Genomic DNA, 27352 nt, shown 5'->3' on the forward strand with positions numbered 1-27352 from the left:
CAAATTTGTGAGCACCCTGTTATTTGACATGCACGGCTTATACTAAATTCCTTTCTTTTTCCATTAATGGGAAGGAATAATATTCACTGATTCAGTCTGTAGCACTTGGCTATTATTTGCTGAGCTGTATAAACAATGAGCAGCTGTATCATTGTTTATATTACATGATTTTGTTTATTCATTTAAAACACTTTATGACAGTAGCGTGGCTTAGCAGCATGCTTATGGTAATGAAGAAGTTAATTAGCAATATTGAGCAAGACTTCAAGAGATGAGTTTTAATAAGTAGTGCTAAAAATATTACAGTAGTCATCCACAGATAAACATAATAAGCCTCAGACAAATGAGAAAAACGGTCAGATTACAAGAAAAATCACGTTAGACTCCTTTGCTTTCAGTTTCAGAAGAATAGTACGGATAAACACATACTCATTCACATACTGAGGACAGTGACTGTAATTCCCCTGTTGTTTTATTTTTCCCATAACATAAAACTACTACATGGGTAGAAAATGGAAGATTACTTTAACAAAAAATAAGCAATTATCTTTTAATAACAAATTCACTCTGATAGAATACTCTGCCAGTAAAGAAGTCAGACAGCTTACCAAGAATCTAGAATTATATGAGCTCTCCAACCCAGAAATATTGATAGACATAGTCTGAGTGTGTTTGTCGGCTTCATTTTAGAGCCAAAGAAATCTTAATTCAAACACCAGGAAATCCATAATTGGAAAGAATCCCATAGTTACTGCGGATATTTTCCTCTAATTATAAGTGACTTTGAAGCATCATAAGCCCACTTAAGAACTCTGGATTTTGATAAGAGAAGTATTCCCAGGCTCCATTGACTAGACCTGGTATTCTCAGAAATTCACTTGTGTTGGCTGTGCATTAGAGTGTCATGTAGTATTTGGTATAATGATATGAAAATGCTAGTATTGTAATGTGTTAATACAGCATCAGTTTTGCCTAAGGGCCAAACAGAGTTTAAATTTACATTGTTTGGCACTAGTAACTTAGCAGATACTATGACTCATTTTGTGAATTCATTATGATTGGGGCAAGTGTTGTTGCTTTGCTGTATTTATTTATTTATCTATCTATTTATTTATTTTTATGCCACCATAAGCAGTGTCTCCTCTCCAGGCCAAGCGGAATGGGTGATTAAGTATTCCCATAGACTGAAGAGGTTACTTTTAATCAGAAAAAGGGATTTTTTTTCTTATTTATAAATATCATATGTATGGGTCTCATATGAGTGAGAAATACCAAAAGTTATTAAAGCCAAGAGAAGTTGGATTGGTTGTAGGTGATTTTAAAAATCGATGGTTCCAGGAAATTGTATATAAAGCCTGCCAATGAGGATTCTTTGTTAGATGAGTCATGACCTGCCAATGAGGATTCTTTGTTAGATGAGTCATGACCATGCTCAAAATATTTGATTTCATTTGTTCATCATTCAGTGAGTGTCTGTAATGTGCAAAATGCTTCCCTGAGTGCTGTAGGAGATAAAAGTAAGAGCCAGGGCCCCGTAGGTGAGAAACTTATCATTGAGTTAGGGAAGCAACACACAGGAACAAAGTCCAGTCGTGGCAAGTAACCAAATTGTGTAGTATTATTTTTTTTTATAAGACCTAACAAATTAATTTGCTAAATCTTAATAAAATAATAAATCTTGCAAGATCAATCAGAATCAGCCTAGAAGGTGGTCTTCTGGGCACGTTGACAAGCTTTGTCGTTGACCCTCTCCTGCTGAATATTTTAAATCAATAACTTTGATGAGGATAGAGAAGATGTGACAATTTGCATTGTTGGATGACAGGTTATAGGGAAAGAATATATAAATAGACCAGATTATAAAGTCAGGAATCAAATGGGTATGGACAGACGTTATCAAGGACCTAAAGTGAAAAAGATGAAATCTAACACAGATAAATATAAAGTTCTCTGTTTTGGTTTGTTTGTTATATAATTCCAATATGAGAAGATTCTGCTAGACAGTTGTTCATGGGGCGGGGGCCGGGCGGGGGGAGAACCTCAGTCATTTTCAGCCAGCAAATCCATATTAGTTGACTCACTCTTTGCCAGTCACTGCATAATATACTGGGGATGCAATGACTCAAACATAGTCAGTCCCCGCAGTCAGTCAGTCTCAAGTTTATGGGAATTGGGGAACCACGGATTAAATTTGTATCAGTAATTTGGGTTATGAGGTGGGAAAGATGAATGCAGTCTTCAACTGTGTTGATGATATAGATGACGATGATGATGATAATGCATCTAGAATAAAGGATAAAATTTCATGCTTTTCCCATTTGGTCAGACCATTTCCTAAGAATTTGTCTCAGGACTTTTGGGCACCAGATTTTAAGAGCAATGCCAACATGTGAGAGTTCATCCAATGGAGGACACTTCCATTGTTGTATATTCTGGGAAGTACGAACCATTTGATGAAAGGTGGAAGGAATAGGATTCTTAGCTAAAGTCTGTGAAATCTGATGGGCTGTGTTTGAAAGTGGCTCCTTCACTTACCAATTGTGGGACTTTGGGCAAGTTACCTGGCCTCTCTTGCCTTAGTACCCTCATGTATAAAATGGGAATTGTAATATTACCTTCATCTCAGGTTTGTTCAGGAGAGTTAGTGAGTTAATATTTGTAAAGTATTTAAAACAATGAGTGGAACATGGTGACATACAAGTCTTAACTGCATAAATGGCTAGATAGATAAGCAGATGGAGAGTGAGATTATTGAGGAATAAGGGGGTTTAGGAGGAAAAAAAAAGAGGTATCTTCCAATATCTGAAGAGAAGTCTGTAGATGAGAAAAAATTCATACTTCATTCTTCCTACAGGGAGCATTAGCAAGTGGTTAGAAACCACAGGGTGAGGACAAATCAAATTCTTGTATAAAATATAATTTAATTTTTAAAAAATAATTCAGCCAGTTTTAAATCTACGATGCTCTCCTCCTTCCTACATGTTGGTCATTTCCAAAATGATGCAAAATGTGGAAAATTAGCCTCAACAACTCCACAACTTGACACCTTTCACATGAAGTAGGTGACAATGTTTTTAAGATCTAAACAAATTTCAGAAATATTATAAACTCCTAACATGGAAACAAAATATATTCTTAATAACGGTTTGGAATCTAACTAAGTCCATGCCATGTTGAGTCATGACTTCCTATTGACTGATAATATAGCTGATTTACAGTGGTAGCCAGAAATCCTGGGATCTGTTCCAGGAACTCTTCTGCCAGAGATTTTCAGAATAAATTCAAATAATTTTCTTCGTCTCTCTTTTTCTCTTTTTCTTTAACCAAATAAAATTTCATCAGTGTAGTGCTACTACTAACATGATCAGGGATTTCTTATGATAACTGTCATATTGCAGTGACTTCATCCTTCTCAAAGTGTTTGATTATTCGTAATGGTTTTAGTGAACCCTCTCTTGCTAACATTAACTTAATGTAACATTTTCAGAATAAAACCCTGGTCATGAAGAAACAGTGGAGCTTTTGAAATGGTATTTGTAAAAATTACTTCCTTAAAAGGGCATTGTTTTTGTTCCCCTAGTATGCTAAGCTTACAATATTTTTAGGCCATCCATAAATAATCCGGAAAAATAAGAATGTTGGCATATCTACTGACACTGTGGCTCAGTGATATTAGCTGTGTAGCCTTATGTAACTGGACAATGGAAGTTTTCCATTATGAACTTGAAGGCTATATACCTAGGATAGTTATAGACTTATATATACTAATTGGATAACATTTACAGCTTCATCTGTAGAATTGTTGGTTTTGTGTCTCCGCTGACATGTATCTGCATTAATGCTAAGAGAAAGTCATTCATTGTTGTTCTGGTTGTTGTTTTCAAAAGCACCTCTTTCTCCTTATTAGGAATGTGTAAGGTTTGGGAACCTGGGTGGCTCAGTCATTAAGCATCTGCCTTTGGCTCAGGTCATGATCCCAGGGTCCTGGGCTCCCTGCTCTGCAGGAGGCCTGCTTCTCCCTCTCCCCCTCCCCTTGCTTGTGTTCCCTTTCTCACTGTGTCTCTCTCTGTCAGGTAAATAAATTTAAAAAAAAATGTGTAAGTTTTGCAATGTGATCAGTAAACAGTTTTTGCATTCAATAAATAGTTCTCATTCTTCTTCCTAAGTTCAAGCATTCATTCATGGATTAGTTCATTCTGTTTTGAGTGAGGTTATTTGGTGGGTGCTTTGTCTGGATTTAGAATATATAGAAGTGAATTCTTACCAAAAATGAATGCAGTCCACTTCAGGATACAGACTTTTTTTTTCCTTTTTTAAGTTTTTATTTATTTATTTGAGAGAGAGAGAGCACAAGCAAGGGGGAAGGGCAGAGGGAGAGTGAGGAGCAGGCTAGCAGGCTCCCGCAGAGCAGGGAGCCCAATGGACCTGGAGCATGATCCCAGAATCCTGGGATCATGGCCTGAGCCAAAGGCAGATGCTTAACCACTTAACTGATTGAGCCACCCAGCCCCCGCCCCCCCGCCGAGGATGCAGACTTTAAATGAATAAACCAAATGGAGAAAGAATAGGAAAAGCATTCATAAAATGATGAAATAATACTCAAAATGGTAAAAAGGTGTGAGAGACCCAAGGGAATAAAAAAAGATAAGATATTTGGTAAGGCACCCTTACTTTAGATATTATTGCCATTAGCCAACAAAATATTACATTCCCCATAGCTTTTGTTTGTTTTTATTTTTTAACAAATGACCTACCTGAAAAGGACATCATCATATTGGATAGTATAAAGATTGAATTTAAAAAAACTGTAGATTTTTGTTTGTTTTCCCACAGGTGACCTCATAAACCAATAGGATATTTTTTTTTACCCTAAATGAGTTTTTGATCAGAAAACAAACAAAATATTCTAATGTTTGCCCATTATGCTTTCACATATTTATTGTAATATAATTTCTTAGTTGATAGATTTTGAAAGCCATTCCGCTTTTTGAAAAAATACAATGGTATTCATCATGTGGTACCCAAAAATAATTCTTATATCATGATTATAATAAGCCATACATCCAAAATAGGCTGATTAATTTATTGATAAAAGCAAATATTTTATATTCAGAAACTCTCATTTTGCAATAACAATAACAAAAATTATATTGTCATAAAATTTTATCCTGATTACTTAAGAGATTCTTCATTATTAAACGAAGAAAATGCCACACAAAGTGATGCTCCTAATACTGATTGCATTCACCAATATACAAAAGATAAAGAGCAATCTGGAAGAGTAATTAATTAAAATAAATTTATTAACAGTTCTTAATTTCCTGTACTAGGTATGCCCCAGGAGGTTGTGAGAGGCAAGGGAAAAAGGCACAGGGGGAGTTGCTGTTATATGCTATAAATGACAAAATTTGTGAATAACTCATTAACATCACAATGGAAAGTATCATTTCTCTTTAATTAATATGTCACATAAGATAAATTATTGTTTTTGACTAATTATATATGCTATTCAGGCATTATTGGACATCCTAGAATTTTGTAAAAATTTCCAGTTATCCTTTCATTATTTTTCAAATATTCCAGCAAAGTATACTCATGGGTTAAAAAACACATGTGACAATGAATTTGAATTAAATAATATTTGCCAGAGCATATCTAATACGGTGTTTTTTGAAAATCTCATCGTAAGTTCTTTGTAATATCATGAAGTAACACCATAAATAGTGTTTGGGGGGGTTTCAGTATTAGTTTATGCCTGTGAAGGGAAATAACAATCTGGTGGAACTTAATATCCAAAACAAACCCATTAAAAATAATTCTATTTTTCTTACAGTTTACAAGAATTCTAAAATTATAAATTGCCAGAATTTCTTTTTTTTAAGATTTTATTTATTTGTCAGAGAGAGGAAGAGAGGAGAGCACAAGCAGGGGGAACTGCAGGCTGAGGGAGAAGCAGACTCCTGCCGAGCAAGGAGCCTGATGCGGGACTCGATCCTGTACTCTGAGATTATGTCCTGAGCCGAAGGCAGGCGCTTAACCAACTGAGCCACCCAGGCATCCCAATTGCCAGAATTTCTAATAAGATATGCTATTTTCTTTACTTTTATTAAGACTCTACCTTTTTTTTAAAGAATATATATATAGAAAAAATCACTCATTTTAGTGTAGGTTTCTGCTAATTTTGAAAAATGCAGTAATAAATTCACCACCACAATCAAGATATAGAATAGTTCCCAAAAAATCCAGAAAAAGTTAAGATGGCTTACATTCACACATAAAACAGAATGAGAGCACATAAATTAAAACTGAAAAAGACTAAGAAAAATGAGAAAATAAAGTGAAGGAAGTAATGAGACTGAAAATGCATACTACATAACCTGATATCTGGCCACAATTGTGACAGTAAGGATCCATTTCTATAAATGAGAACAGGGAACAGGATTTTTAAAATTGTATATATATAAATTTACATTTGTAATTTATTAATAAAATTCATATATAATTATACATGTAATTGGATATATATGTAACTTAGTTATCAAATGCTAGAGTCGAAAAAATAATGAGATGTTATTGTATCCATTTTCTCTTCCTATACTGAAATACCGGTGTCATTTCTGTGGTTATCCTCTTTCTTCTTTGTGTGACATGGGTTCCATTTTCGAGATTGGATTCTGCTGTTGAGAATTGATTTCATTGTTCCAGCATAGTAAGGTCTTCCCACTTCCCTTTGGACCAGGATGCAGTAAATCAACATTTTAAAAAATATATCATGGCCCATCACAAATTGAATAATGCCCCTTTTTAGTCTTTTCCTTTCCAGTCTGAACACCCTTCATATTCAACTATGTATCTTTGTGACATGGTTCCCAAGACTTCTGGTCTCCTTTTTTTTTTTTTTTCTTTCCATTCTCAAACTAGGCACAACATAGAGATACAACGTGATCATTATAGAGGTGGTTTGACTATTATCAACAGTAACCACTAAAATTTATTGAGCCTTTCAATTAACTGTGAGGTTTTATTTTCCTCATTTTACTAATAAAGAAACTGGGAGTTACAAAGGTTTAACTCTGTCTCCCTGATCACATAGCTAATAAGTTTAGGAGCCAAGATTTTAATCTACATCTGACTTTGTTCAGAATACTAAACCATTTTAATATAGAAAAAGAATATATTAAAGCTTAAGCATCTCAATGCATCCTTCTGTTGATTAATGATGAGTTTGTGGTTAAGAAAACCAACGGTTTTCTTGGTATTCCTGGTGGCTTAATTGGTTGAGCATCTGACTCTTGATTTTGGCTTTGGTCATGATCTTAGGTCATGGGAATGAGCTCCGCATTGGGTTCCATGCTCAGCGTGGAGTCTGCTTGAGTTTCTCTTGCTCAGTCCCCCCCACTCTCAAAATCAATAAATCTTAAAAAAAAAAAGAAAACCAACTAGAATTTTCCAAAATGTGACTTATTTATATGAAATACCAAACTATGTTTCCTCCGTACATATATGTGTGTGTATACAAATATATTTGTTCCATATTTTAAAACTTAAATTCACTATAATTATGGGTTCTTATATGAAGTCAGTTCTTCACTTTGAAAATTAAGTAGAGAATAGGAAACATTTTAATAAATTTTAATATAGGAGACATGATGTTAGAAATGTATACGTTTATGGCATAAACACATGCATTAAAGCTGTGCTATTTATACTGTTCACTTTTTCACTTATTTTCAGAATATTTTTGTTAAAATAAATATACCTTAAATTTTAGAACAGATCTATTATTGGAATGAAAAGTATATATTTTCTGAACACAATTTGCATTAAATGATATGAGTAAAAATATGGATATTTGTTAACAAAAGAAGAAATTCAGAGATTAGAAATGTCCTATGAGGGCTTTATATGACACACTTAAAAACAGACCAATTAATTATCAAATTTTCTGAGAAAAGCATTTGTTTTGTGGTTTGCTAAAGGAAGATCTCAGATTCTTTTCTAAGGTTTATCAAATATGTGGGCAATTATATACAAGAATCTTATTTAAAGCTTTATTTTTCACAATTTAAAATGTATTACTGTATGTTTAGTTTTTCTAATTATGCATGAGATATTATTGCTAAGTAATAGCATACTAAGCTTCTTTTTAATTGACAGGTTTGAACTGTAAGTATTTAATTGGTACTTCATAATAAAAATGGCTGATAGTCCAGTTTCAAAGAATTCTCTAAGGAATGAAATAAGTCTTCGCTACCAGCAAGATGTAATTAATCTTTAATTATTTTCATTTTTTCCAAAGTATGTTCATACATTAGAACATACATTATGTAACTTAATTGCTGAAGGTTTCAAAAAGATACTGAAAAATGTTGCATAATTAACATCAGAATGTACAATATAAATTGCAAATGCATGAATGAACCATGCCCTTTTCTCAGCACCTGTTATTAAAAAGAGAATGGAAGTTTTCCTATTTGAATCTCTCAGAAAATGAGTCATCCTGAATAGCTGAATTTTCCATCTAAATGAGAATGTTTAAGTACTAACACATTTAAGACACATTTTAATCATTTTGGAAAGATCCTCTCTAAAATCTTTACATGACACTTTTTTTTCTTTAGCAAAACTAACTCAACTTAACTTTTAACTTTTTCTTGGTCACTCCAGATCATCATGCTTGTAGGTTTGGACCTGTCTTACATATTTCATATTTAAATACATCATTTCAAAATAAATAGGTTCTTTTTTTTCTATGACTTTGTGGGAAATTAAGAGCCCATGACTTAGAACATATATTTGTTAGAAACATTTATAATTCAAATTAAACTTTGGGCTATCACACAGCTCCTATGACAATAGTTGGTTGGACATCTACTTCTGCAATCATAAATTACTCTGATTACTCTGAAATAATGCCTTTGTCACATTTTGAAAATCATCAAAAATGGGAAGTAGAACAGTGTTGACAGAGTAAACACCTCACTTGGATCCATTCACTTCAAATTCTAGTAAACTAGATTTATTTATTTTTAGTGACAATCCTGGAATCCCCCTTTCTACTCCCATTAGTTCCACTGGCTAATTCTCTATTCAGGTGGGGGGGGGCGGTTTAAGGTATTATAATTTCCTGAATACATATCGATATTCTGAAACCCCTTCATCCTCCAGAGTTTCACTTGTTGAGAATGACTGCTCTGTGTCACTGTTTCTGATGGAGATGTGTCTCCTTTAAGTATTTGGAGACTGAAGACCAGGATATCTGTCTCAGGCTCTCAGCATCACTCACCTATCGATACTCTTGCAATAATTTATTTAACTCCCTGCTCCTAATCTCAGATACTCTTTTCCACCTTCCTTTCCACTTTCAGTTTGTCCTACATGTATGTAGGATACCAAATATTTCCCAAACTCAGAACAATAATTTAAATCCCATAGTTTATTTTCTTGATTCCCTATTGTTTTATGATAAACCCTATGAATCTATCATGAGAAATATGACCTTAACACATAGTCTACACATAAACATGTGCAGTCACAATTTCACCTAGTTTTATACTATAAATGAGAAAACGTTCTATTTATTCAGTGTCTAAAAATAAAAACATTAAATTTAAAAGTAGATTTTAAATACATTGAAGAGCTCAAGAAGGTAGAATAAATTCCTAATATATATATATAATGATCTGCATACTGAATCATAGGAAATCTGTTTTACAAAAAAGGATGCTAGGTGCCATCTTCATGATGCCATAAATTACAGATGCAGTCATACTTGATAAGGTTATATTGCCTTAAGAAAACCAGCCAGATCATATTTATTTTTGTGGTTAAAAGAGTCTTAAACGTGTGACCTAGTTTAGTTGATGATACACAAAATGTTATTTCACCATTTCCTCTACTTATAAATTTGTGGGGAAAGAGGGTCACTGTTACCTGAACATCAGTTAGGGGGTAATTTTGTCTTCATAAGGTAAGGACGTAAGTGGATGAATTATTGCACCATTATGTCCTTAGTATTTTTTCTACTGTAGGAGTTTATACCTTTGTGATGTCCTTTACTAATGTATTCAAAACAGGAAGGAAATTTCTGCTTGTAATACTTTCTGAAAAGACCAAATTGGTTGGTTTTTAAACCAATTATTCTAAAAAGAAAACACCTGTCCCTTCTTAAATAATGACTGTGATGTTTTCCCATGAATTCAGTTTAAAAGATAATGCTAATCTGAATAGCCATGATTCATTTCTGGTTGTCTGTTTCTCCCAATTTGCGACAAATAAAAGCTTCCTGTTATTGAGGTTCCTGGAAAGGAAAGACAAGTGATTGTTCACTTTGTCTCTAGAGATGTTCTTAGTGAAGAGGAACTCAAATATACTTCGCAATGATTGACTGACTTAAAGAATAGAGTAGCAGAGTTGTAAGAGGCACTTGCTCATTTGTAAGTCGCAGAGCCTAAATAAGGTAATCGTTAGGTGATGGCTCCTTCAATTTTCTGTCATGTTTGCTTGTGAACTAATGACCATTTTGAGCATAGATCTTAACTGCAAATTAGTCTAAGAAAGTCACGTATTGCTGTTACTTTCACACTTACTTCCACATAAATAACTTCTTACCTCTTAACCTCTTTTCATGCCTAAGCAGCTCAAAAAATTCCTGTGCAATAAATGCACTTTACATGAATAGTTTTATGTCAGGACACTGAGGAGAAATTAAAGAGCTATTCATTGGATTTTTCTGTATATCAAATAGAAACAATAATAACTATTCTTTAAAAAAATGAAAAAATAATCAGTTTGAGCTCACCCTAGATTTAAAAAGAACAGATGAAGAATGATTAGGGAGCGGCTACTGACTAGAATTCTTGAGTTTCATCCCTTCAGTTCATATGTGACCTTGAGGAAATCATTTGAACTCATCTCTGTTTAACTATGGCTAGAAGTTACATATATATATGCAAATTTTGAAAATAAAATATATAAAGAACAGGACAAGTCACTTGTCCAGTTTATCAACGACCCTCTTCAAAGGAATACTTTCTACTAGTCATGGGAGCTTCCACTGTTTCTTGGCAGTATGCCAGATTCAGAGAGCAACACAAAGGAACAACTACTTTTTGAAAAAGGATTATTTTTTTTTTATTTCACACCCTGCACAATTATTCTGCAACCATGTTGGAAAATACAAACATAATCTGACCCTGCTTGCGTCTCTTATCTCCTATCCCACTCCTTATTCCTGGCAATTTGCACCCCAACACAGTGAACTGTTGTGGTCCCTGTGCTTTCTTTTTTTTATGTTATGTTAATCACCATACATTACATCATTAGTTTTTGATGTTGTCCCTGTGCTTTTTCATGCAAATGAACCTCCCCACAGGCTGCTACCCTGATGCTGCCTCTCCTCACTCAGGAGGCAAACTCCTCTGGACCTTTTAAGATTGTAGTGATGATGGTTCAGTCAGTAACGCATCTGACTCTTGATTTCAGCTCAGGTCATGATCTCAAGATCCTGGGATCTAGCCCCATATCAGGCTCTGTGTTGGGCATGGAGTCTGCTTAAGATTCTCTCTCTCTCCCTCTCCCTCTGCCCCCTGTACCCCTTCCCCAACATGTGCCTGCACGCGCTCTCTCTCTCTCTTTCAAAAAAAATAAGATTGCAATGATGATTGTACCATTCATAATCCAAGTTGGGATACTTGAGAAGAAAAAGGGGAGCTATCAAGCAGGAAGTCTTAAATGTAGGTGTCAGAAGGATCATATGGTCACATCACTTCACAGCCATCTGGAGCCGTATCTCTTCTGTGATGATTTCTCGCAGAACAGAGATGCTTGTTTCCTATTTTTGTTGCTGTTGTACCTCTTTGGGCACTTAACACATTGTAAATGTACTGTCTGGATACCTGCCTGTTTCTCCCATTAGAAGGGATCGTTTAAGGTAGGTTCCTATGCCATAACCATGCTGAATCCTCATCATACTTTCTTCACAGTTTTTTTCCACCCCAACATATTTGTGGGACTTCCTCCTCTCATCAGTGTCTGTGCCTCATTACCAGAATAATTCATGATGGAGATGGAAAGGCTTTCTCTCCCTGGATTGAAGATAAAGGGATCAAATCCAAAACTGAAGTCAGAGCTCTTATGAAATTTGAAAATGCCCTGAAGGTGATTCTGAGGGAGATGAGGGAGATGAGGCTAGACAATCATTAGCTTAGCACATTATATGCATTTAATAAATATTTGTTGATGAATTAATAAAGGATGTAACTATTCTAATGATAGAATTGATTATGACAGAAGGTTTACTGATTTCTCTTTTACCTCAGTTTTTTTCCATGCTAGATCTAATGTCCCTTTTTTGTATTTATAGTTGTATTTAGTATTACTGTTGTTAGCTGTGTTAGTTTAGTTTCACTGTGGTTTAGTTTTATTGTGTTAATTATTTGCCACATATGATTTTAAATTTTTCCTTAGAATAGTTTAAAATTAATGGGTCTCTGGGACACCTGGGTGGCTCAGTCATTGAGCTTTTGCCTTCAGCTCAAGTCGTGATCTCAGGGTCCTGGGATCGAGCCCAGCGTCGGGCTCCCTGCTCCTGGGGGAGCACTCCCCACTCCCCCTACTTGTGTGCCCTCTCTTGCTGTGTATCTCTCTGTCAAATAAATAAATAAAATCTTAAAAAAATAAAAAATAAAATTAATGGGTCTCATTCTAACAAATAGGAACAGATTTCTAAAGCAAAACAACACAAAATCAGTTTTTGCCCTTTTATATTTTGGGTTTTGTAATTAAACAATATGATTTTGTGGTAGAGCTATTTTCTCCTTTTCTTTAGAATTTTTGAAGTTCATCATGTACAGCCTTCACTTTGTTTTTTCTTCCTTAAGCTGGCTTTACCTTTGTTTCTCAAGCACAACACCTCTTTGCTTCTCCAAAGAATGAAAGAGATTTCTCAGAAGGCTTTGCCTTTTTTTCTTTTTTTAAGATTTTTATTTATTTATTTGGGAGAGAGTGAGTGAGAGAGAAGGAGCATGGGTGAGGGGCAAGGGGAGAAGCAGACTTCCCGCTGAGCAGGTAGTCTGACATGGGGCTCCATCTGGGGACCACAGGACACTGACCTGAGCCGATAGCAGACTCTCAACCAACTGAGCCACCCAGGCACCTTGCCTTTTTGTCTTTACATGACCAATTCAAATGAAATTTAGTGATACTTTGCTTCTTTCAGTTCTCTGATAGCTTTGCATCCACAGGGAGGTTATGCAATGTAAATTTATAATGTAAGAAAATCAGAGTTTTGGTTAAAACTCTGGCATCTAAGAAGGATATTCAGACTTTATGACACATGATGACTAACGTTTCAAAGTAATCATTTAATTTTAGGTGAACATGGAAATTAAGTGGGCTTCAAAAGGGTATTTCTAAATCAAAGTCCTTAGTATTAATTTGAGGGATCCTATTTTCTCTGAAATTGCCACAGATTTGAGGTAGAGCATGTGGGGCAAACAAACAAACATAATTTAAACTGAGACTTAGTTTCCTCATTGGCTAAACAGGGATGATAATAATAGCAACTACCTCCGATTTATTGTGAGGATCAAGATGAGATTATAAAATACTTAACGGAATTTAGCAGAGTTAAATATTCAACAAATATCCTCAACATTATCACTCTCCTCATTTTTATATAACCTTAAAACAGTTTTATTTTTAATAAACCAACTGACAAACCAAGAAAAAGTCTCCATGTTTAACCAGATGCTCATGCTGTAAAAAAAAATAAATACATACATACATATTCCTTTTTAGATTAAATTTGACTACTATGTACTTGAATTCTCAATTCTTAACAGATGTATTAATTTTCTTTCATGTTCAACTTGCGTATCAGGAGCCATATCATTATTAGTTAAGTAATTAATGTATTGTCATTCTTGTTAGCTATTTTATTTTTATTGCCTACCTCTTACAGACTAATTTGTGACTTTAGAGAAGTCACTGGATATCACCCCTATATATTAGTATAGGAAAGCATAGTCTTCTGTTTCATTTAGCAAGTGGAAGGGTTAAGATGATCAAACAATGCATAGAAAATGTATCTCAATCTTTGTTATTCATATTGTTTCATTTCCACCCTTGTACCTTATGGACAAAATCTGAGTATGCATTCTCTGAAGCAACTGACCCCCACTTGTTAGTTGTATTGTACTGATTAATAATAAAATAGCAACAGGGACAGTCAACTATTACTAGGTTTAAAAATTTCTCAGAGCTAAAATCATACCAAATCACATTGGAAATTTTTCTCATTTCTGAGTCCTATAGTATGTGATTTTCCCTTATGATGGCACTGAGTGAACAAGAGATATACACAAAGCAGCACCCACAACACTTTGTGTGTATGTGTGTGTGTTTATATGTAAATATGTCTCAGAATGGAGATCTTTGATGTAGGACTAACTTCCATTAAATGCACCTGCATGAAGCAAAAAGGTCTAAACTATTTTTGCCAAATAATTCCTGACAAAGATAATATTGTGCATCTGCCTCTGCCTTGTTTAGCATATTTCTTTAACCAGAGAAGGGGCCCTGTTGAGAGGTTCCTTCTAATGAGTTTAGAATATCAGATATTTCCACATTAGCAGTTAAAGGTAACACAAGGAGGATCACTGCTTCCTTTATTGTTCAGGTGAAGGCTTAGGATGTTAGTAGCAAGAGAATAACTACAATTATACCAAGTCCTCTGCTTAGTATAGTTCATATATGGGCTTCTTTAGTATTCATAGTAATTCAAAGACAGGGATTAGCAAACATTTTCTGTAAAGGCCCAGATAGTAAATATTTCAGATTTTGCAAATTACACCTGGTCTCTAGTTCTGGTGCTGTTGGTGGTCTTCCTCCTCCTCCTTCTCTACCCCCTCCGTTTCTCCTCTTTCTGCTCACTTTTTTTCTTCTAACCTTTTAAAGGTTGAGAAACAATTTTAGAACACAGGTCATACAAAATTGGCATGAGCCAACTTGGGCCTAGGGACTATAGTTGACTGTGCCCTTGCTCTATGAAATATCTTTTCCTATTCCTAGGTTACATATGGAGAAATGGAACCTCCAAGAGGCTAACCAACCTGCTCCAACTAAAGACAGTGCTTTGATCCTCAGCTAAGCATATCATCTCCGAATACCATCTCCTAATCACCAACCTAAATATCCCTGTGTTCAAAGAGATTTGATTAGCTGTGCTGGTATTGTCTTGTTTGCCTCAGAGGAAACAAGTGTGAGGTAGTGATGATATAAACAAGGAAAATGACAATAGTTCAATATTTAGGTGCTTATGTGGCAGGCACTCTGCTTCATATATATGGCTTTTTTTTTTTCTTTTTGGGAAACCCTTACCAGAATGCTGTGAAATAGGATTATTATTGTTTGCTTTTTACAGATGAAGAAACTGACACTATAAGGTTAATATGACTGAGGCCGCTGAGTCTGTAAGTGATGTAACTACAGTGAGGACACACAGGTCTAGTGTCTCTAAAACCCGTATTCTTAACCATGACACAACACAGCTCCACCACTGATGTTCATGTGTCCTGGAATATGTGACTTTGATTAGGGTTAGTGAAACCTATCTCAGCTAAACCTTGTCAGGTCCAGCAAAGACTAACCTTCTTAACCACTTAGTAATAGTGAGCAAAGGAATGAAACAGAAACAGGCTGTGTGTGTGTATACAGATACATATACAGTATCTTAAAATCAATCAAACTCAATACTGTTGCTTTATAAATATTTTCACTTCTATGACAATTTTTGGTTTTTGTAGAGAACTATAATATAAACGCTTAGTACCTCTAAATTATGCTAATAGTGCTTCCAATTCTTTGAGCTAAATTCTAACTTTTTCAAATTCCTGTGATTAAGACTGCAAACATAAAAGTAGAATAAATCTGTCAAAAATGAACAATTTTCACAAAGAGTTCAGATTTTTCAGCTGACAGCATTTTAACACACAGAGGGGAGTTGTCAAAATTTCACTAGAGGCAGTTTCATTCTACACAATGATATATTTTAGAGTTTATTGAAAAGAATTAGGTGGTCAGTCTTACTGTCTTCATCCTAAGAGAATATCCATATCTTTTTGTTTTTCTGTGTGCCAATCTGGTCTTATTATGCTTGGGTCGTTCTTACCCCATGTTTGTGAGCATATGCACACAGTGCTTTTGTATGGAATTTTCTGAAGTCAGGTATTTGGGGGCATATTGATCTCAAGTCACCTAACTGACCATGCTAGCAGGTCCTGCTTGGCTGTCTTCTTGAGAGATTTTTCTCCCGGGTCTCATGGATTGATAAAAAGGAAGGAAAGATTCTGACCTAATTGTGGGGAAAATAAGTGTCTTCTATCTCTTTTCTTTAGAAGAACAGTTAATTTCATAAACCTTACATATATCCTTGTAAAAAACCTCTGATCCTTCATTATCTTGCCTCATCATATCATTAAACATGTAAAGAAATTAGAACACTGAACCTATAATGAATGTATTTGAATTTTTCTACTCTTCTCCAAAATAAGTTGAGGCACATTTAATTTACTATGACTGGTATCCACAGGTCTCATTCTAATCCTCCTGTAAATTTGCTTTCTCTAAGTTTTACTGACTTAGGAACTAAAAGAAAAAATGCTTCATGGGCATCATTTGAGAGTAACACACGATGAGTAGCTTTTACTCTGAGATCTGTACCATCATACTTCTCCATTTATAACATTTATTCAGTCAAATCCAGGCTGCTACTACTTTTCATATCTCAGACCCTTCCTTGGAAGTGGAGGCTGTAGAGGGAACTGTTACCATCTTGTTGCTATCTATCCATGAACCTTGTTTCAGGTACCTTTAACGTGCTTTACCATTCCTCTTTTTGAGTTAGTGTTCCTTGATGTTTTCTGATCTAACAGCAGGGAGGACAGGAAAGTTTAACTTTTTATGTTTTTCTTAGCATGCTGGGATAGTCTTTGAAGCAGAACTTTAAAAACATAAACACAGCAGGCCAGCTTCCGGGCTCTGTACTGTAGGGAACAAACCTCTTTGTTGTAAATACCCTGGTCTCTATTTTTCCTCTTGCTGCTTGCTTCTGTGGTTCTAGAAGCAAATTTTCACCTGCCAGTTTTCCTTTGAAGTAATTTTAATATCACTTTTCAGGCACCCTAACCCTTTCTCCTGAACACAGAAATTCAGTCTTTCCTTTAATAGCATCAACTATTTTCAGGTATCTTAAAAATAATTAATTGAAATATGGTGTCATTTTATCCAGGTTTTTCGCAGTTTATCATAATGACATCATTGCCATCTACATACAGTTATTTTATTGGGGGAAAATCAATAAAAGTACATTCGTAGATGTTTGGTAGAATAGATATTAACTCTTCTTTAAATGCTTGATAAAAGAGTATTTTGTAAGAGATCTACTTTACATAAATACACTGAACCAAAGTCTATATTTGGGGAATTGATATGTATCTCCTTTGGTAAAGACCTTTTCAAAAATACCATGAACAAAACCGGCTGAGAGAGTTAACGTAGTTATCAACTTTGTAACATTTCTCAATTAAACAAAATTGGTTACGTTGTGAATTTGTCTTCAGTTTTGAAAGAAAATTTCCCAGAGCTTTACTATTTGCCTTGTTTGTGATTGGAGTATAGCAACTTTAATAGTCTTCTTAATTTCTTTTCATGTCATTAATGTGAAATTTCACCAAAAATGCACTGGGTCTTTACAATGCCCAAGACATTTGGACATTTGGACAAAGAGAAGGCATAGAAACTGTACTTCATATGCCTCCAACCCTCATAGAGGTTTTTTGTTATTGTTGTTTCGTTTTTTTAAGATTTTATTTATTTATTTTTAGAGAGAAAGAGAGCACAGGCAGGGGGAGGATCAGAGGGAGAGGGAGAGAGAGAATCTCAAGCAGTCTCCACTGAGCGCAGATCCCAATTCAGGGCTCAGTCTCACGACCCTGAGATCATGACTGGAGCCGAAATCAAGAACCAGTTGCTTAACTGAAAAAAAAGTATTGGAAAGAGTTTTTGCCTGTGAGAAGTTGTTAGGTGGGTAAGATGCTATCATTTTGTTGAATATGTATCATGTCCATATAATATCTATTCAAATAATTAGTACATTGAATGACAGGGTTTTTTAGAATTAAAATAAATATTAGTTATTAAATTATACATTGGAACAAATTACCACAAACTTTGAATCATAAACAATACAAATTTATCATCTTACATTTTTCTAGAACAAATTTCAACATGGGTCTCACCAAGCTAAAATCAGTTGTAGACTCTAGGAAGGATCCTTGTCTGCTTAGGCTTCTAGAAGCAACCATCATTCCTTTGTTCTGGTCCACATGCTCTTTCCTTTTTTTTTTTCTTTTTTCTTTTTCTTTTTTTTTTTTTATTACACTCTCTTTTAAGCCATCCATGGCTTCACTTGTCTTTCTTGCATTGTATCACTCTTAATCATCTGCCTCCCTTTTCCACTTTGAAGAACTCACACAGTTAGCCAGGATAATCTCCCATCTCAAACTTAATCATATCTGCAGAATCCCTTCTGCCACGTAAGATAACATAGTCACAGATTTTGAGATTTAGGAAGTGGGCATCTTTGGGGGACCATTATTCTACCCAACACAAGCTTTAAGCAACGTATCAGAGGTGACCTTAATTCAGATACTCAGAATTAAATCAGAATTGTTCTGGCAGTGAAGCAGGCTTAGAAACAAATAGCCTTTTTTATGTCCTTCATTAATTAACCAACTGGAATTATTGATCCCTGAGTTCATGCTAAAATCACAGTTCTGCTGATTAGGTTTGCCTGTGTTACTCAAAATCTGACTTTTTCTAATCTAGCTTGTCACAGCTCCCCACCCTGAACACTCATATACCCTAAATTTTATAGACTTGAATATTAAGTGCTTGGATAGTAAAAGAATTTTCTTCTTACTCTACTATATGCAAACATGAGCTCAGTACAATGGTGATAAATAATAGGAAATAATAGGAAAGATGTCTGTGTGTATTTTAGAGGGAAGAGGATTGAAGTCTGCTTCAAACCTTTTTTCCAGCTTTTGGAAATCACAGTGGTTCAGAGAGGTCTGTATTACTGAATCCTAACCCTTTTTTAAGGCATTCATTAAAAAAAAAAAAGAAAAAAAAAAAAAAGCCAGGAAAGGGCTAATATACCTACCCTCCTGTTAAGGAGAATGTAATGTTTTACTCATCGTCTGAGAAAAGTAATTTTATAATCCTGATTATTCTGTGATTTAGTCCTTTAGTAATTAAACACTTAATTTTAGGTAGTCTGAAAATAAGGAACTAAGAATTTCTAATGTTTCAGAAATTATAGTATATTTGCCTTCTCTCTCCACCCCCGTTGGTATATTTATAGGATGTGAAGGCAGTGAGCTATAGAGTAGGAACATGGTCTCTGGATTTGAAACCTGATTCCCACACACAGTATTGTGTAACCTTTGAAAATGCATTTAAACTTACTGAGCTTTAGATTTCACATTTTTAAAATAGGAAACAATATTTACCTCACATAGTGCTTCTTAGTATTAGGCTCTTAGAAAATAACTATTTTTATTAACATGATCTTCAATTTTTTAGTGTATTCATTCCTGTTTATTTTTGGAGGATTATAAAAAAGTAGAAATTCAGAGAAGATAAATGCCCTGATTTCTTTTTCTTTTTTAGTTTATTATTGTAATGCTTGCTACAATAGGTTTTTGAGACTTCATAGAATAATTTTTGAAGTGGTGCATCTAGAAGGCAATGTTTGTCATTTAACTACCAAATCATTTTTTCACGCTTGTGAAACAGAGAAATGTATTTGTATGGTTTTATAAAATACACTCCCCTTTATATTTGTGAGCACGTGAAATTCATCATAAGTATAAAGCATTCCTCAGTCCAACACAATTTCAACAGTAGGGCCAATGGGATGTTTTGCAGGCTAACAGAATTCATCTCTTTCAGACTTGTTTATTTCTTGTAGACAGTTGCTTTTCTGAATTTGACATTAAATTGATTTTTCATAATATAGCTTCTTAATATTTAGGTATCATAATGATATTACAGTGTTTTTTAAAAGCCCTTATAATTTATCGATACATACTCAAATAATGTACAAGTGAAATTATATTGTCTGGGATTTGCTTCAGAACATTCTGGGATGAGGAAGAGAACATTGAAGGAGAGAGATGAGACAATATAGGCCCTGAAATGACTGTTGTTAAAGCTGGGTAATAGGCATGTATTATTTATTCTTTTGTGGGGGTACATATCTTTTTTTTTTTTTGGATTTATTTATTTGAGAGAGAGAGAATGAGTGGGAGGAGCAAAGGGAGAGGTAGAGAGACTCTCAAGCAGACTCCACACTGAGCTCAGAGCCTGATGCGGGGCTCAGTCTCATAAGGCTGTGATCATGAACTGAGCCAAAACCAAGAGTCCGCACTTAACCAACTGGGCTACCCAGGTGCCCTTTGGGGGGTACATTTCTGAAACTTTTTATTAATTTTTAATCATCTTTTTCTTTGCCTGCCTTCCACCTGTCGTTCCCTGTCTCCTATCCCTCTAAGTCATAAGATCTGTAAGCATCCACTTGTAATGTTCCTTCTGCTTCCCTACACGGGCCATTGGTTTTTACCAGACTACCACTTGTATGCTCCAGGTACTGTTCTTCCCTCAGTTCAGTTACCTCAGTTAGATGGTATCGTCATGCTCTTCTCTCTCATCTCTGTCAAAGTACATATCATACTTCACTATGGTTGTTTAATCCTGCATCTAAACTGAAATCTCTTTTGGAGGGAGCATCTTATCTTGTTTATGTGGTATTGTTAAGACTGTCCACTAAAGGGAGTGAGTACTGAAAAATTATTTGCTGAATGAAATGCACACATGTACACACAAACAAGAAAGTTACTTTTGCTTCAAATTATTCCGTCTGTTTTCTGTGTGCAAGTAATATCCACTGGGGAGAAGGCCGTCAGTGACCTTTGTGCCTCCATCAATGACTTTGTATCTTCAATAAGTCAACCATGTAGTTGTTTCTCTGCTACCTCCTATTTTACTAAATTCACTGAAAATAAGTTTGAGTAATAAGATGAAGGGGGAAAAGGAAGCCAGAGGGAAAAGATAAGTATCAAATTGGCAACTTTACAGCTCTTTTCTTTGATGATTACTTTTGAGTGGTGTTTACATCTTTACCTGAAAGCTGACTTTATAAATGCCAGATGGTTATAGTCAGACTGGGATTTGAAGACAAAAAAGAAAGCTGTTATAATGCTAGGCACACCCAATTTTCCATCAACACAAACAACATATTGACCTCTGATATTTTTTATCAGTAGCTGAGATTATTTTCAACAAGAAATTAAACTTTATTTTTTTTTCCTCTGAGGAAGGAGGCTTAGCTACTTTCAGAATATTTGAAACTTAGAAAAATTCCGTATGCCATTCTTAAATGTTTAGTATAGGTTCCCACATTCCACATGAAATCATTATTGTAGTAGGACAGTCAGGTTCAGAGATGTAACTTGCTATCATCCTAAAGGTTGAAAAAGGAAAATGATAAAATTATTCAAAACCCCAAAAGCCAAAATGTGAGACCTATTTTGTTGTTTTTAAGGAGGAGAAATATCATACCTCCAGAGGAAATATCAAGATCAGCAGTTAAAAGTTTAAAGCAAACAAACAAAAGAAAGGCATGAGATCTGCCTAGAGGGCCATAAACTCTTAAACTTGTTTACAACACTATATAGAAAATGAGAGAAATTTGAGCTGAAAGATGGTGTAACTGGAGAAACCAATGGGGACTTTATGGTAGTAAATGTGTTTTTGCTTTAGGAAGAAAGTTGTGTTCCTTTCCCAGTTATCTCCATATTTTATTTATGTCTTCTTTTACTCATTGGTCATTGGTGATGGCATTAATATGTCTATGAATATGTAAAATTTGAAGTAAATGCATGAGGAAGAAGTATCTGATACAGCACATTGTGTTCTTTCATTCTTAAGTATTAAAAGTAGATTTGGGCCCTTATCTGTACTTTTATCTTTTTAGTTTCCTGTCAAAGTCAGATATTATCTCTTGTCTTCTCTTGAACTCTTCAAATGCTGTTCATGGAAATATTAGGCCTTTCCTGATCATCCTGTTTAAAATTGCAACCTGCCTCTTCCACTCCAGATCCCCTTTAGCCTGTTCTAATTTGTTTTCATTGCCCTTTCTCATCTTGTACATGAAATATTATTGACCTATTGATTTTGTTAATTGCTTACAGTCTGTCTCCCCTTACATAAGATTGTGCATTATCACTTATTTTGTTGTGTGATATATGCAAGTTGCTAGAAAGGTACTTGTCATGTATTAGGTACTCAACCAATATTGGTTGATGAATTAATGAATTAAATAATAAATTTGCAATAATAATTTTAATAGCTAAAAATTCTAAGTACTTTACTATGTACCAAAAAGTACTGTTGTAATTACTACACATGGCGTAAGTTCATTTAACCTTCAATGCACCCCTATGAGGTAAGTGTTATTATAATCCCCATTATACAAATGAGGAAACTGAAGCACATAGAAATTAAACAACTTGATGGTTACTGGCTAATTAGTTATATGACTAATGGTTATATGGTTAAAAAGTGGCGGAGTCCAGATATCAACACAGATAGTTTTGTTCCGAGGGCATGATCTTATCTGTTACGACAAACTGCCTTTAGTTTTTAGGCATAGCCTTATGGGGGAAAAATGTATGTATTTCATAAATAAATAGTTCTCAAGCTTTTGAACCTCTCAACACACCTGAAAGATTATGTCCCACACACCTTGAAAATTATGGCCTATGAAAGAAGGCTTCAGAATTGAGAATGAGGGTGTGTTAGTTTTGCAGGCTAGCTGTAAAGCATCCCCTTTCTTACTGTCCACTGATACTCAGCTTGACAACTACCACCTTGATTTGACTTTTGAAAGTCACCAATTTCTCAAAATGTGTTTCCTCATTCTAAAATGTAGGTTGGGGACTATACCCTATCAAATGTCTTTCTCCCTCCAAATTCTGTGTTTCTACAGAATGTATTTCTGTGCTCTGTTGTGCAAGTAAAGTATTTTCAGTAGAACAAAAAAAAATATTTTTCTTGTACCTAATTCTAGTCAAGTCTTTCCTGTATTTGACCTTTAATAGAAATTGTGCAGGATTCTTCAATAAAATAGAAATTAGATGAAAGTCGAAAAAGAGATGGAAGATAAAAAAAATAATGGCTTTTCCAGAATGCATAACAGTCTTTGGGTTTTTGCTGTGGTGCTGAGTTCTGTTGACCACTACCCCCACCCTTAAAATTTCTACATCTTTGGCATACCTGACACTGGAGAGTCCACATATTTTCATTTTACAGTGTGAGCTGCTTTTTTTTTTTTTTTTTTGGCTGGGTCATTTTTTTTTTGTTACTTTCACAATGTGGATGAACTATACAACTTCTGATTCAAATCCTGTTTTATCTATATCCACTGGGGGAGATTGGTCCCTTCCCAGGTTTTACAGTTATCTTAATATTAAGTATTTCAATCAGCTCTGACTTAACTACACTACCACCTATAAAAAAATAAACCAGTAAATAAAAAGAAAAAAACCCTGAAAAACATTTCCGTGATATTGGAACCCTTATGCACTACTAATGAGAAGTAAAAGGGTACAGCCTCTTTGGAAATCAGACTTCAAAAATTTACACATAGATTTACTATATGACCCACCAATTCCACTCTTAGGTATATGTATTCAAGAAAAATGCAAACATGTCCACACAAAAATTTGTGCACAGAGGTTCATAAGAGCATTATTCATAATAATGGAAAAGTGAAAATGATTTCAAATGTCCATGAACTGAAGAATGATTGAATAAAATGTAGTATGTCTATACGATGGAATATTATTTGACAACAAAAAGGAATGAAGTGCCGATTTATGCTACCACATGGGTGAGCCTTGAAAACAATATTGAATGAAAAAAGCTGATCACAAAAGACCACATATTTGTGTAATTCATTTATATGAAATGTTCAGAATAGGCAGATATATAGAGATGGAGAGTTAATGAGTGGTTGCTTAAGATAGGGATGAGTTGGGAGGAAATGAGGAGTGACTGATAAGAGGCTTGGGATTTCTTTTTGTAGCAATGAAAATGGTCTCAAACTGATTATGGTGGTGGTTGCACAACTCTGTGAATATACTGAAAACCACTGTATACTTTAAATGGGGGAATTGTCTGTATGTAAATTATATATCAATATAGATTTATCGCATAAATGTACATATATACACACATATGTGTGTGTATATATGACATCTTCACACAAATTTATCATTTTACCTAGACCTAAAATGAATGAAATCTCGTAAGCTACCCAACTATTTTTCTACTGCCATTGTTTTCCTTGACTCCTTAGCAATAAACCATGAGTTGTTTTTTTTTTTCTTTCTCTCTCTCCCTTTTAATTCTTTTATGGAACCTATCATCCAGTATTGTTTATTCCTTTGGTGAATACTTTGTAGGAAATTAAGGTAAATTAACAGGTGAATAGCATCACCAGGAAACTCTGTCATCTAAATTTCATGTCCTATAAAATCAATTTTTAAAATTTAAATTATATAGCACAAAATAATTAAAAGAGTATATAGGTGAAACTTAATTTGGGAATATATTTCATATAAGAAACAAAGATCACAGAAAATAACTAAACTTTAGTATCAGTCAGTGTATCTAGCTCTAAGGAGCTGAGAAGGTCAAAGTCACTAACTAATAATTCCAACAATAGCCATCAAAAAAGTTCAGTGAAAGTTATTAAGAAAATCTTAATATTTCATCTAAATGGGGAAAATAGAATACTTAAACAATGAAATATTCTTATAACCAAAATATAAACAATTTCAAAAAATATTTAACTTGTTTAATGACAGTTCAAACAAGTGGAGATCCATTTAAAAGAAAATGAAGACAAAATATTTTAAATGTTTATCCTCCAAATTAATTTAAAGAATTAATGCAATTCTAATCAAAATCTCAGTATGATTTTTTGGCTTTAAAATCCAGGGGAAAAAAAGGAAAGTAAAATTTGGCAGAAATAAATAAACAAATCTGTATCTTTTTAATTTGGAAAAGGAAGGGAAAAATTGGAGCAGCACGTCTCACACTTGGATATATAAAGCTTCTGTTATAAGGACCAGGAAAGTCTAGTGTAAGACAGGAGAGCATGGTGGCAAAGACAGTGATAAATGAGAGAGCAGGTATGCTCCCTGTCTAAAAGTATTCTAGTCAAATCTTTGAAAACAGTATGTGTTTGGTGGTTCAGTCCATTGAGCATCCCTCTCTTGTTTTTGGCTTAGGTCATGATCTCAGGTTCCTGAGATAGAGCCCTGCCTCAGGCTTTGAGCTCAGCAGGGAGTCTGCTGGAGATTCTCTCCCTCTCTCCCTGCCCCTCCCCTCCTTTCTCTCTTGGGAATCTTTAAAAAAATATAAAAATTTAAAAATAAAAAGTAAAATAAAAACAGTATACATTTGCCATACTTTTTATCCTCCTAAGCTCTTTTTGAACCGATCACATTTTTGGTTGAATATTATTCACCATAATGTCTAGAAGAATTATACATGGAAGTTATTTATGGTTTTAGACACACTTTGTTATTATTACCATTATCTTGCAGTAATTCTTAATGAGGCGGTGGATATTTGATAGTCATTGTTTTTTTTTTTCAAACTATAATTCTCCATGTTCTATAATGCTCTCCCTGATGAAGAGCATTTATCTCCCTGAGATTCATTGCCTTAGTTAACCGCAGATTAGAATAGGTTTTATTACCTCTTATGTGATTTTGTGGAGGCAAATGTGTGAGTACCACTGATCTAAAGTGAAGCAGAATTTTTTTTTATGTATTTGATTAATGTAGTTAATCAACAGCAGCCTCCATGATTTCTAGTTTCTATTCTGTGGATCGGAAATCTCAGTCACCGAACTGAAATCTATCACTGCATTTCTGACATTCCTCTAAGACTGAGAGTCTCTGTCAATTCCTGTCACTGTAGCTCTCCCTGCCACACCTCATCCGGCAGTTTGCTTGAGTTCTCATTGGAGAAGGAATGGACATTTTGACTAACCAAGTTCAGGACTTGACTGTGAATACCTTCATCCCATTCTGCTGCCTCTTTGATATCTCCAGTCCCCCTTAGGGACATACACACTGTGATCTCGTGCTACCTAAAGTATTCTGTTGAGCACTCTTGAAGTTATGTGCTTATCCCAAGAACAGAGGCAAATGTGACATTTGAGAGGACTTTTTACTTCAAACTAAATGTAAGGGTGACAGTTTCACAAGCAGTTACTTGTCAGAGTTTAATCACTAAAATCTATACACTTTTTTTCCCCCAGGTTTAGTATGCGGAGACCTTCTTTGAGAATAATACTCTGATATACTTGAAAACACTTCACATTTGGAGTCAAAATGCCCCTGGCCTTGCTATTTACTAGCTGCATGTGTTTGAACAAGTTGCTCGGTCTCCTCTGCTTGTTTCTTTGATTTAAAAATATGAATATGTTGACATAACACCTACCTTTAAATCCCCGTAGTGACATGGTTGCATAAATGGAGATGATGTATGTCTGAATGCATGTTAGTTATTATATGTGGCAAAAGTCCTGTTCCTTGATTAGACACAAAATCAATATTATTTTATATGCTGGGATTATTCGGAACCAATATAAAGTCAAAGATTATTATTTTCATTTACATAATCGATAGAGTTTCAAACCAATTCATTTGTAATGACACAGGACCTTAAAAATAAAAAGTGATTTTGCCATCAAGTATGCTACATAGGTAAGCATCAGGTGTTTTCATAATTAAGATAGCCTGAAGTTTTTAATAAGTTGCATTACACATGGACTGCTACAAGGGCACAGTGACTGTGTTACTTCTTTCATAACAGTGCTTTTAGTATTCCACTGAAACATGGCCAGTGAATGCACAATATTCTTAGTTACCATTATGAGGGGCTCTGTATATTCCCATGTCTCCACTGTGTCTGCTGTTAGCTAGAAAAAGGCTGGGAGCAACAACGAGTACTATCAACAGGGAGCCATATTAATTATTTGAAATGTGCCTCATAAGAGGAATCAGCAGAGTTTATTACAAGTCAAATATTACTTGAAACGGGAAGGTTACTCTAACTGTTATCATAATCTATGTATCATTAACTTTCCTTGTTTAGGAAAAGAGATTAACAACCCTGTAAATTGCTATAGTAAATGTGTAAAATATAA

General features: G+C 34.6%; 1 protein-coding gene across 10 annotated transcripts in view; it reads left to right on the forward strand.

The window, feature by feature from the left end:
- ADGRL3 (adhesion G protein-coupled receptor L3) overlaps positions 1-27352 on the forward strand; it is a 1229798-nt gene that overhangs the window by 542547 nt on the left and 659899 nt on the right. The window lies entirely within an intron of this gene.

Source organism: Zalophus californianus, chromosome 2, assembly GCF_009762305.2.
Source record: "Zalophus californianus isolate mZalCal1 chromosome 2, mZalCal1.pri.v2, whole genome shotgun sequence".
NCBI classification, from domain to species: Eukaryota; Metazoa; Chordata; class Mammalia; order Carnivora; family Otariidae; genus Zalophus; species Zalophus californianus.